This window comes from Fukomys damarensis, unplaced genomic scaffold, assembly GCF_012274545.1.
Source record: "Fukomys damarensis isolate Sample0158 unplaced genomic scaffold, DMR_v1.0_HiC HiC_scaffold_38, whole genome shotgun sequence".
NCBI lineage: Eukaryota > Metazoa > Chordata > Mammalia > Rodentia > Bathyergidae > Fukomys > Fukomys damarensis.
The window spans coordinates 66,527,683-66,541,145 of NW_022900950.1; the positions used below are offsets into that span (position 1 = coordinate 66,527,683).

Consider the following 13,463-nt stretch of genomic DNA (forward strand, 5'->3'; position numbering starts at 1 on the left):
CCCTGAGCATTTTAACCTCTATACACTTCAGCTCCCTCAATTTCAAATGGAAATAATCAAAGGTTTATATAAGAATGGTGCTATGAAAGGACAACAAATACCAGTGACAAAATGGAGAAAAAGGAAGCCTTACACATTGTCTGGGGGAATGTAAATTAGTATAGTCGCTAAGGAAATCATTATGGAGCTCCCTCAAAAATCTAAAACCAGAAGCATCGTGTAATCTACCTATATCATGATTCAACAAATACCCAAGAAATTAAAGTCAGACTGCAATAGAAATACCTGCATACTCATGTTTATCACAGAACAACTTGTAATAATAGCTAAGCTGTGGAAACAATCTAGGTACTCATCAATGCGAATGGATGAAGAAAATGCACACATAATGCAGCATCATCGTCATAAAGAAGAATGGAATCGTGCCATTTGCAGGGAAATGAATAGAACTTGAGATTTATCCTCTTCAGTGAAATAAACCAGACTCAGAAAGACAAGAATTGTGTCTTCCCTCATATGTGGAATCTAGGGGGAAGGGTATGAAAAAAGAAAAGATGCTATAAGAAAAGAGGGAAGAGAGGAGGCCTAGGTGGAGTAATGGTGTGGATGGATATGACCAATATATTATATGCACGTATGAAAAGACCACAGTGAGGCATTATTCTTTATACTCTATATGCACTAATTTGAAAAAAGAATGTTGCTGTGAAGTTTAAGTGACAAAAGAACTAGGAAACAGCAATAGTTGGCACACTGTAAGCATACTTTCTTTCATCCACACATATTTAGAGTGAATATATATATATATCAGGCACAGTTGTAAACATTCAGGATTCATCAGGAAATAAAAGGATCTCTGCCTCAGTGAATTTTATCACAGTGAATGGGAAGAGACAGAAGCTAATTAATAAGCAGAAGCTAATTTGATGATACAGTACACCAAAAAGTGACAAGTGGCCCATGCTATGAAATGTAAAAGAGCAGAAGCATTGGATTGTTAGGAAAGGAAAAGAGGGTGTCAAGAAAGGCTCACGAGGGGCTGGCAATACAGCTAAGTGATAGAGCATTGGTCAGGCATGTGTAAGGTGCTAGGTTCCATTCCCAGCATCACAGATAAAAGGAAGGGAGGGAGGGAAAAAAAGAATAGTTCTTACGAGAAGCTGAGCAAAGACTTGAAGGAGACAGGGTACTATGCATAGTTTGTGACGACTCACAGGCTTCGAGGTAGGTGTGTGCGTGGCACATTTGAGAGGAGCCCAGAAACCTGTGTCGACTGAGCAGAGTGAGTTCCAACAGCAGAAGATGAGGTCGAAGAGGAAGCAAAGGACCACATGGATCACGAAGAGCCTAATAGGACTTTAGAGTTTAGAACGAAACAAGCGGCATTTACAGGGGATTGAACGGGTGATGTGCTATGATTTACCCTGCAGAGATGGATCTAGCTATTGCGTTAGAAACAGCATGGGAAGCAAGGGTGGAAGCTGGAGACTGGTGCACTAGAAGGTTCCTGCGGGGCACCAGTCAGGGAGGATGAAGGCGCAGACTGGCAGAGCTGGAGAAAAGTGACTGGATTCCGTAGACTTCTGACTAACTTGTACGTCTCATTATCAACTACCCAGGATTAGACAGTTAGTTCACGGCACTGTGCACCAGCTTCTTGTCTTTCACTGAGTAAAGAAAAACTATATGTGGAACATCTAAATTAAAGCACAATATTCTTTTGCCCTTATATATGTTATACAAATGTATGAGATACATTTCTCCTGCATAATGCCATCCCTGTTACTGTATAGCTCCTGACACTTCTAGACACTGGGACGGTATGGCGCTCGCACAAAGAAGAGATAATTTTTGTGCATGTGACCCTGTATCCATTTGTCCCGCCTTGCACATTGCCTTCACAGTAAGTGTTGTTTGGATTTAGGAACCGCTTTCGGTGACGATTTCTGCACTCAGTGAATGTGGATAAACAAAGAGTGGCTCCCACACTCAGACTGTATGACACACTCACTATGTGGGATTGGGAAGGAAACCTGAGAACGGGGGAGATGAGAGACAGGGAGGGGAAGGCGAGGTACAAAGGATCAAGATGAGAAATTATATACATAAAATGTACGCGCGCGCACACACACACACACACACACACACACACACACACACACACACACATCCAGGTGGTGTGTATCTATTATGTATTTCAAACATACGCTAGTAAAAAGGGAGGACTGAAAACACATATAGAAGGTGGCCGCTCTTCCAAAACCGGTCAGGTTCCTCCCGGGAGCTTCAAATGAGGGCAGCTGTCCCCCTGGGCTTGGAGAATGTAAAAGGCTTCAGGACGAGGTGACTTCGCTGGACTGCTTTAATTGGATACATCCATATCCTATTCTCCTGGAGGTGAAAAAAATGCAAAAATAAAAGCATGGAAGTACAACTTGTCCACGAATACAAGATGGACAGTGATTCTAGAAGATTAGCTGAAGTATCGGGCGTGAGGAGAGGAAGAATAGAACTATGATGAATAAGGTCAAGGAAGTGAATCTAAACCAAATTAAGGAAGGGCTTCATGCTGTCAGCTAGAGGACCTGGGGCAGGCGTGGTAACAAGAAAAGAAGAGAAGAGCAATTACCAGTACACTTGGCCAAAGCCTTGACCATTTCTCTGGCTGTGTTTCTCCCACCTGCCAGATTCACTCTCAAAGATTAGACTGCACAAAGAAATTTGGGGGGAAAATCAAAATTGAGCCAAAACTTCAATTTCCCACTTCAATGGTTTTTTTTTTTTCTTCTAAGATTTCTTTAACTTTGGAAATGTATTTCTCTAAACTGCTTTCTTTCCTTTCAAAGCCAAGTGAGGAGTAATAGTAATTATTCTTCCCTCACCTCCTGTATGGAAATACAGAGCTTCCCAAGTTTGGGGACAGCTGCACCATCAGCTGATCTAGTGACCAGTGCTGTGCTTCGTGTAAATTTGTACTGAAAACCTGGGGACAGAACTTTGACCGGACCACAATAGAGAAACTTTTTCAAATGCAGCCCTCAGTGAAACAGCCCACAACCAGACTTCACATCTCAGCAAATGCACCCTCTGCAGTAGGGCTAAACATATTTGTCCTCCTCCTAGAATCTCCTGCGTGCCCTCATAAGTAGAAAAGTAGCACATACTCAGTAGGCTCTGAGATGTTGTTCTGCTTTTCTGGAACCATATTAGCTGGATAGATCTCAGTTTTACGATGGCATTTCTGAGTGTTTGGAAACATTTGACAGAATACAACTCCCATTTTTGCCAAAACCAACAATAGCCAGCACTGACTGAGAGCATAGTCTGTCCCCAACATGTGCAATCTCTTTTCATTCAACAATGAATGCTATGAGGGAGGTGCAATCACCACATCCACAACCAAATGAGAAAACCAAGGCCCAGAGAAATTCCATGAATCACATAGCTAGAAGGTAAGAGAGTAAACAAATAGATAATGTTTATCTCTTCCTTTTCAAGCGAGTTTCTACAAGCAGCTCTTTCCTAATTCTTCCATTCTCCATCAGGGTACTCTTTTGGATCTGGAAATGAAATCCTCCATTTCTCTGGAGGAAGGAACATAGTTTGTGTCCTAACCTGAGCACTTGCCAAATAAGCCTGTGCTCTAGTAGATTTTAGCCTTTTTTAAAAAGAAAAAAATACATATACCCTGACTTACCCTCACCCTACACCACCATTATTCTGTTATCTTATCAGAACTCTCACTATTTTATCACAAGAGCGTTTTTATCCCCAGTGAATTTCATCATTTTCAAACATCAGATTAACTTGTCACCGTGGGCCCGTGTGCGCCCCTCAAGAGACCTTAAAATCACAGTGCATCAAGACCATGCTGGAACCCCACAATACAATCCAGACAAAAGCTGAAAATTAAAACATCACTACTGGAATGAGAAAGAAAAGTAAAACTGTTCTCCAGCTGCATATACATCTGTCCATTTCTTTGAATATTGACTTTGGAATGCTGAAACACTGCCATCATTTTATTGTTTATGAATCTGAATACAGAAACATCTGCTTACAAATGCCTGGAAAAGCCCATCTATGATGCCAAGCTAATTCAACCAGCATGGTCAGAGGCCTTTTATTAATTTTGTAGAAATTTGCAAAACAAGGTACATTGCCCTTATACATGAATGAGCTGTGACAATTTAATTTATCTTTACTTTTATTAGTTTTATTGGTATATTTAATGTATACAATATAATGACATTCACTGTTGGAAATTTGCACCTTTACATAATCAATCTTGCTTCTTATTTTTTCCCCATTCCCCTCCCTTCAACCCCTCCCTCCCAATCTACAAAGACTTTGTTTCCATTATTTTTCATTTTCTCATATTGATTCCATTCCCTTCTTTCCTTTCCACTTCCTTCCTATTTACCCTTCCTCTGTCACTTTCTTCCTATTTCACACTATCTATTATACTTTTTAGTCCTTGTGTAACATTCAGTTTCTCACTCTAGAGAAACTCTTCAGTATTTACACGTGTCCTATATATTTCACTTGAGTATCACTTCAGTGTGCATCCATTTAGCTATAAATGTCTCTAACTTACCATTTTTATGGCAGAGTGGTATTCCATTTTATTTTCTAAAAACACGCGCACTCACACATTTTTTTTATCCAGTCTCAAGTTGATGGACATTTGGGCTGCTTCCAAGTTTTAGCTATTGTAAGTTGTGCTGCTATGAACACGGGTGCACGTATATCACTGTGGTGTGATTCTTTTAATTCTTTAGGGAAGATACCCAGCAGGGGAATAGCTGGATCAAGTGGGACTTCCAATCCTAGTTCTTTAGATATCTAGTTCCTAGGTATCTCCATACTGCTTTCCATAGTGACTGCCCCAGTCTACACTTCTACCAGCAGGGCAGCAGGGTTCCTTTTTCCCCACAGCCCTCTGCCCGGCATTTGTCATTGGTTGATTTCTTGATAGCAGCCATTCTTTCTGGGGTGAGGTGGAATCTCGGCGTTGTTTTCATTTGCATCTCTCGAATAACCAGTGATTTTAAACATGTTTTCATATGTTTATTTGCTACTTCTGCTTCTTTTTCTGAGAAATGTTTGTTCATTTCAGATGCCCAGTTTTGTATTAGGTCTTTAAATTTGGGAAGTCTGATTTTTTTAAGTTCTTTATATATTCTTGATAGTAGTCCTTTGATAGACCTTTGATATTCTAGATAGTAGATCCTTTGTAGATCAGCTGGTGAAGATTTTTTCCCCACGTTGTGGGTTGTCTCTTCACACTGTTGGCCATTTCTCTTGCTGTGCAGAAGCTTTCTAATAAGAAGAGATCCCACTTGATTGTATTAGCTCATGGGCAACTGAGGTTTTGTTCATAAAATCTTTTCCTACACCAATGGCTATGACAATTTTAATTGAATAATTCATCCATGCAAGTTTGATCCAAATAGTCCATATTTTCCTATTTATGTAATCAATGTTTTTTTAAAATATGCACTCAGTTATTTTTATAGATTAAGAAGAAACTAAAAATCAACCTCTATTTATATCTCTCTAAATTACCTTCCAAATTCTGTCATTGTGTCATGTCAGTGTTCTATTTTGTATTCTGCTCTTTCTTTTTTTTTTATGGTACCGGGGATTGAACTCGGGTCCTTGTGCTTGCAAGGCAGGCCACCAAACCACTGAGCTAAATCCCAGGCCCCTATATTCTGTTCTTTCTTCATTGTATTTCATATTCCTTTGTACCTAAGTGGGTACCACACTTGCCTTGTTTGTATCATGGAATAGTTATGTGGTACTCCTGAAGTTATTGCCCTCTGAGTTTTGTCTTTCTGTTGTTTTTGTTTTTTGCAATTGGAGTTGTATCCTATTTTTAAAGAGTTGTATTTAATATCATAATACACTCTGTGCATTTTCTTGTGGGTATAGCTCTGTACAGCACTAGCTCCAACTACATTTGAATTTCTTAATCTAAACTCTTTGATTAAGGAAACTTTAAATTGAGAGCCTAATTAACACACACACACACACACACACACACACACAACATGTCGTGGCACAGGAACAAGCCAAAACCTAAGTTTCCCTCCCTTTTCCTCCAGGACTCCTTAAAGCCTATTCAGAGCCTCGCTACCACACATTTTCTAATTATCTTATTTCTTTTCTCACCTTTCTGTGAATATACATACTGTCCTCTCATCTTGGTATGGAATTGGCTGTTACTGGTGTTATGATACATTTATATAAATTTGTGCAACACCTATAATTTTGAAATTATATTTTTCTTATGTATAGCATATATAATTTTGTAAAAAATTTCATCCAGTATTTTGTCATTGTTTTCCTTTAAATTTTGTCCTATTATCATTGATCATACAGAACATTTGTTTAGCTCTGTGTATCCAGAGTCTCTTGAATGAGGCTCAGAGCTAGAAATGCTTCCAGGCAGGAAGTGCAAACACAGTACCATGGCTACCCATGGGACAGTTCTCAGGTCGGATCCCTACCAAAACCAGAAAGACCACACAGACAGCCCCACACAGGGCCCGTGATGATGAGTCTGAGAGAAGCTTTGCTCAAATGTTAAAGCCCTGACCCCCAAAGGAATTCAGCTGGAATAGAGCCTATGTAAATGTGGTAATGGTCTATTGAGGGCATAAGGGTGAGGACCCAAATTGATAATACTGGTGCTTCTTTAGGAAGAGGAAGAAACACCAGCGTGCTCTCTCTCTCTCTCTCTACACCATACAAGGGTGCAGTGAAAAGGCCATCTGCAGTCTAAGACCAATCTCTTACCAGAATCCAGTAGACCCTATAGAACTATAAGAAAATAAATTTCCATGGTATTTTGTTATGGCAGCCCAAGCTGACTGATGTGTCATTCATTTGGGATTGTCTAATGGTTTTCTTCGCATAATTAGACTGGGAGTTAGGGTTTGGTGTTTGAGGGAAGAATATCACAGAAATAAAAAGCCATTTTTATTCCATATCAAGGGTACATGTTATGGTTATTGACATTGATCTTGATTACTTGAATGAGGCAGTGTTTATCAGGTTTCTCCACAATAAAATTACCTGCATTCATCCCCCACTTTTTATACTGTATTTTGCAGGAGGAATTTACCACAGTCAAAGAAGACTTCTTAGACGCTACCCTTCTTAGACGACATAGTATCTACATAAATTATTTAGAATTCTTCAATATAAGAGATTTGTATCAACTCCTTTACTTCATGTATTTATTCAATTATTTATTTATATAAACATGAGCTCACAAATATATTTTTTATGATTTGAGTTAAAATCTCATTTTTGGTGGGTTCATACACAATTCTATTGCTGAGCAATATTTCTATGTATGAATATATTAGAGTTTAATTATCTCTTCATTTACTGAAGGACATTTTCACTGTAAAATGCTGCCCTACAGATTTGCATGCAGGTCTTTGTGAACATAGGACTGCAACACAGTTGGGTAAAAACCTAGGAACTTGATTGCTGGATTGCAATCATGCAAGATGATTTTTGGTTTTATAAAAACAATCCCAAACTGTCTTCTGAAGTGGTTGTACTATTTTGCGTATTTATTAAAAATGGGTAAGAGTTCTTCTTGCTGAACATCAGATCAATGTTTAATACTGTCAGTTTGAGGATTTTGTTTTGTTTTGTTTTGTACCAGGGCTCGAACTTGGGACCTTGTGCTTGTGAGGCAGGCAGCAGAACCACAGAGCTAAATCCCTGGCCCAGTTTGAAGAATTTTTAGCCATTCCAGTTGATAGGTACTTAAATCTCATTGCTGTTTTCCTCTGAAATATCCTCAAGACAAACGAGAGTCTTTTCATATGCTTCCTGGCCAGCTGTGATTTTCTTTAATGAAGGATCTTTTCAGATATTTTTCCTACATTTTTATTAGGTTGTCTGGGGATTGTTGTTGCTGCTGCTGCTGCTGTTATTGTTGAGTTATAATAGTTCTTTGAGTATCTTGGAGTCAGATTATTAGTCAGCTTTCTGTTGCTATGAATAAAATACCTAACATAAATCAACTTTAAAAAAATGGTTTTGGCTCAGATTCAGAGATTTCGGTCCATGGTCACTTGGTGCTGTTGCCCTGGAACTGGTGAGGCACAACATCATCACAGGGAGCAGTAGGCAGAGCAAAGGTGCTCACTTCCTGGTAACCAGGAAGCCAAGAGCGAAAGGGAAAGGTCAGAGTTCAGCTTCCCCCTCCAAGGGCGTGTCCCTCAGTGACCTCACTTCCTTCCAGTAGGCACTGCCTCCTAGTGTTTCTACACCTCCTAAGAGCACCACAGGATGGTAACCATGTCTTCAACACGTAAGACTCTGGAGGACACTAGATCCAAACCACAACAAGCACTTTATCAGATACATGCTTGTAAATATTTCTCCCAGTCTGTGCCCTCTATTTTGATTCTCTTAACTGACTTTCACAAAGCAGATTATTTAAATGCGAATAAAAATCCAATTCATCAGTGTTTTTTTCTCGTGGATTAAAACCGCATCATTAAATCCATCATCATCTAAATTTTCTCCTATGTTTCCTTTTAGAAATTTAATCATTTTATATATAGATCTATGATCCATTTTGAGTTAATTTTTGAGAAAGCTCTAAAGTCTGTACATAGGTTAATTTTATTTATTCCTTCTTATTTATTGTATATACTTATTTATTTTGCATATGGGCAACCAGTTGCTATAGCACAGACTTTTGAAAAGACTATGCTTTCTCCATTAAATTTTTTGTATTCCTTTCCAAGGATAATTTAGACTACATTTTGTAGGATCATTCCTGGGATACCTCTTCTGTTCCACTGAACAATGTGTGCATTCTTTCATCAGCATGCTGTCTGAATCACTATGTCTTACATTATCAGTTGTTTTCCGTGGTGGTCATGTCGCTGACTTGGGTCTGAGGTTAGTCCACTGTGTAGCACTATGAACATGATAGCATCACACCTCATATCACTAGCTCAGGGAAAAGATCAACATTTGAAACTTGAAGTCTGATTTTGCCAAATGCATATTGCTTTCACACTGCCGAAACATCAAAAGTTGTAAGTTCAACCATAGTAACTTAGGGAGTGTATTTGTAATGGTATTATTCTATAGAAGTGGCCACTACGTTAGATGATATTTTCTTGTGATATTGGAGACCTTAAGTCATGATTAATGTTTTTTTCAGTTGAAGAAAACATGTTCCACTGGAAACTGTTTTGATAAACTTCATAAACCCAGAAACACTCAAAATCTGCTGTGGTGTTTTTCAAGAATATAATACAGTACATTGTTATTAGGTATATTCACCATATTATAAAAAAGACCTCCTGAACTCATAACTACAAAGCTTAAAAAGTGTACAAATAAGGGTTCAGTCCTCTTCCACTCAATCTATTTTCTACTTGTACCTGTCATAACCCTGGCCCCTCAAATTTTGGCTTTTATTATTTTTTAGTAATTTTCCATGAATAGTCATCTAGTCGTATACTATTTTGAAGAAAATGAAGAAACTTCACATTCAAGTCACAGGTTACTCTTCTTAATTTTTTTTTGTACTGGAGATCGAACTCAGGTCCTTGTGCCTTACAAGGCAGGCAGCAGAACCACTGAGCTAAATCCAGCCCTGTCACGGGTTACTCTTTAAGCTTTGGAGTTAAAAAGATTCTATATAAACATGAGATTATTCTACTGATCCAACCTAGACTTATGATATTATCTGAAGACAGGGCTCATAGTAGAACAACCTCAGCTCCTCCTCCAACCTTCTCTTAGGAAGAAACTGCCCCCTCGAGGCATGCCCACACTCGAACAGTTTGGGCTGTTTTCCATATTTCACTACCCTCAGAGATTGAATGGCAACTCTATCACAAGAATCTGAATTTCACACAATGAAGTTACAGATTCTAACATTCTTGTAAGCCTTGTGTTACATTTGGCTCACAGAGAGTTTATCACAGGGTGCATCCAAAGTTTAATGGAGCTGAAGAACTGTCATCTTTTAACTTTATCATCTCCTTGTGGTGATAGATTGCCTTAATTCCTTTAATTCTTCACTTTTTCTTATGGCTGGGTGTTGCCTACCCAAAGCATAAATAATTTTTTGACCAAACCAATGAAAGAAAAATAAACTGATTTTAACTCTATATTGATATTATATTGACAAACACAAAAGAGACAGTGAGTGTCCTAATTAAAATAAATCTTACTCTCTAAGCACCTATGTGTTTTAGCCACAATTTCTTTCCGACCTCATCACCTAACATTTGTTTATATAATCACTCTGCTAGCCAACCCAGCTTTCTTTCTGTTCTTCAAATGAACCAGGCTAGTTCTTGTTGGGGCTCTTGCATTTTGCAGCTCCATATGCGTAGGATATTCTGTACCTAGGTAGACACATGGTTTGAAACTTGTTACTCATGAGTCCGTATGTATTTCATTCCTCAGAGATCCTCTCCCAAACCCCTCCCCCAAGTGTCTCTCCCTCCCTTACTACTCAGTTCCTCAGGAACTGCAGCTTTATTTTCTTCATAGCATTTGTTTCACTCTCTGAAAACATCTTATTCATTTGTTTGGTTGGTTGTCTGTCTTCTCCACTCAATACAAGCAACCTGAGAGAAGGGACTTTATCCACCTTGCTCTCCATCACATCTCCAAAGAGCCAAATATGTGCCAAAAAATTCAGTAGATACTCAAGAAACATTGGCATGAATCAAATGAATGAATTTATAAATGAATGAAAGTTGGAGCAAAGCCAGTCAGCACAATCACAGCCAGTCTTCTACAGCAGAGGTGAATAACCTCAGAAAAGACAATCTATCCTCCATGTTTAGCCGATCTCCAGCCATTAAAAGGGTGCAGCAATACATTTTATTGTTCCACAAGACGATATTCATGAATAGACATCAACAAATAAATATCCATAATTACTAGTACATTCTATACACTTCCTTCCTTTGTAACTACAGGAATTTTTCCATAAGCTAGAAATTCTTAGTTGTTTTCTCAGTGTATTGTATTCCCAAGGCTATGCAGTTCACCAGGTATAAAATTTGAATGTACACAGTTCACAATTTTGGGGTTGTGAATAATTTTGATTAATTTCCATGAATTCTTCATTTGCATTGTCTGTCAGTCTCTCTCTCTCTCTCTCTCTCACACACACACACACACACACACACAAACATACACCTGAAGTTACAGATGAAAATACGACTTGTGGGCCACAATGTGGACTATCCTGAGTCCTTTCTATAATCGGGATGACAAAGGATATAAGCAAATGATAGAATGTACACTGAATGTATTTGAAAATGGACTCAAAAGATATTTGTTTTACATAAAGGAAAGCCATTCATAGCGATAACCTTTTAACTAATTTACTTATGGAAGCAAAACTATTCCTACTTTATTGACTACTATGTAAAGATATTCAATAATCTTAAATAGATACCATCTTATTTAATGTGGTTACCATTTTTGTTGAAAATAAGTACCATGCAAATTGTTATGTTCAGATACATAATACAGTTTGCTAGCTTATGAACAAAAAACTGCAAATATTTACAACTTCTTGAAATACCTGTGCATATGCATGAAAATAATTATCTAAAATTTAAAATTTCCCTTTATTTATAATTCAAACAAAAACAGCAAGCTCAAATAAATAACCTGATGTTGAACCTCAAGCTTCTAGAGAAAGAAGAGCAAGACAAAATCAAAACTCATACAAAGGAGGAAATTATAAAGATCAGAGCAGAAATCAATGCAATGGAGACTAGGAGAATGATACAAAAAATCAAGGAAGCAAAGAGTTGGTTCTTAGAAAGAACAAACAAAATTAACAAACCATTGGCCAATTTTATCCAAAAAAGGAAAGAAAGGACACAAATACATGCAATTAAGAATGAAAAGGATGAAATTACGATGGACCCAGCAGAAATCTAGAGGATCATCAATACCTACTTCGAGAACCTATACACCAATAAGATGGAAAACACAGAAGAAATAGACAGATTCCTAAACATGTAGTAACTACCAAAGTTGAATGAAGACCTAAAAATTCTAAACAACCCTATATCAATTAAATTGAAAACATAATTAAAAATTTACCAATTAAGAAAAGCCCAGGTCCTGATGCCTTCACTGATGAATTCTGCAACACATTTTGAGAAGAACTACTGCCACTAGTGTTTAAGTTCTTCAGTGAAATTGAAAGGGAAGCAATACTCCCGAATTCACTCCTGGAAGCAAGCTTCACCTTGATCCCAAAAGCAGAGAAAGACCCAACCAAAAAAGAGAATTACAGGCCAATCTCACAAATGAACATAGATGTAAAAATCCCCAATAAGATACTGGCAAACAATGCAGAAAATCATCAAGAAGATCATCCACACCCTGACCAAGTGGGAGTCATCCCAGGGATGCAGGGATGGCTCAACATACACAAATCAATAAATGTAATACACTATATTAACAAAGCCAAGGACAAAAACCATAGCGGCAGAAAAGGCATTTGACAAAATCCAATACACATTTATGATAAATACCGTCCAAATAATTGCACTACACAGTCTCTACCTCAACCTGACAAAAGCCATCTATGAAAAACCAACAGCTAATATCATAATAAATGGTCAAAAGCTGAAATCCTTCACAATAAAATCAGGAATAAGACAAGGGTGTCTACTATCACCACTCCTATTCAAAATAGTTTGGAAACACTAGCCACAGGAATTTGACAAGAGATAGAAATAAAGGAATAAAGATAGAAAATGAAGAAGTTAAAATGTCATTATTTGCAGACAGCATGATACTCTATATAGAAGACCCCCAAGAATTCAACCAAAAGTCTCCTAGACTTAATAAACAAATTGAGTAGAGTAGCTAGGATACCAGGTCAATACACAAAAATCAATAGCTTTCTTGTACAGGAACAACAGTCTCACTGAAAGTGGAACTGGAGAAACAACTGCCTTCACCATAGCATCCAAAAAAAAAAAATGATACCTAGGAATCAACCTAACAAAAGAAATCAAAGACCTCCACTGTGAAAGCTATAGCATGCTGAAAAAAAACAGATCAAAGAGAAAATCAGAAAATGGAAAGACATCCCTTGCTCCCGTGCAGGAAGAAACAATATAGGGAAAATGGCCATACTTCCAAAATGCCATATAGATACAATGCAATCCCAATTGAAATTCTAGCAGCAAACTTCACAGACCTTGAGAAAACAATCCAAAAATTCATTTGGAACAAGAAGAGACCTATAATACCAAAAGCAATTCTAGGCAACAAAGACAAGATAGGGGCTATTGCAATCCCCAACTTGAAACTATAGTACAAAGCTAAAATTGAAAAACAGTATGGTACTGACAAAGAAATAGACCTGAGGACCAGTAAAACAGACTAGAAGATGCAGACACACTCAGCCACCTCATCTT

At 37.9% G+C, this 13,463-nt stretch overlaps 1 long non-coding RNA gene across 2 annotated transcripts in view; it reads right to left on the bottom strand.

Moving 5' to 3' along the window:
* Window positions 1-2,182: 2,182 nt before the first annotated feature.
* The window catches only part of LOC104853080, a 113,817-nt gene continuing 102,536 nt past the window's right edge, over window positions 2,183-13,463 (bottom strand). For both annotated transcript variants that reach the window (XR_004515695.1, XR_004515696.1), the window contains one exon: window positions 2,183-2,391. This is a non-coding gene — a long non-coding RNA (uncharacterized LOC104853080). The remainder of the gene's footprint in view (window positions 2,392-13,463) is intronic.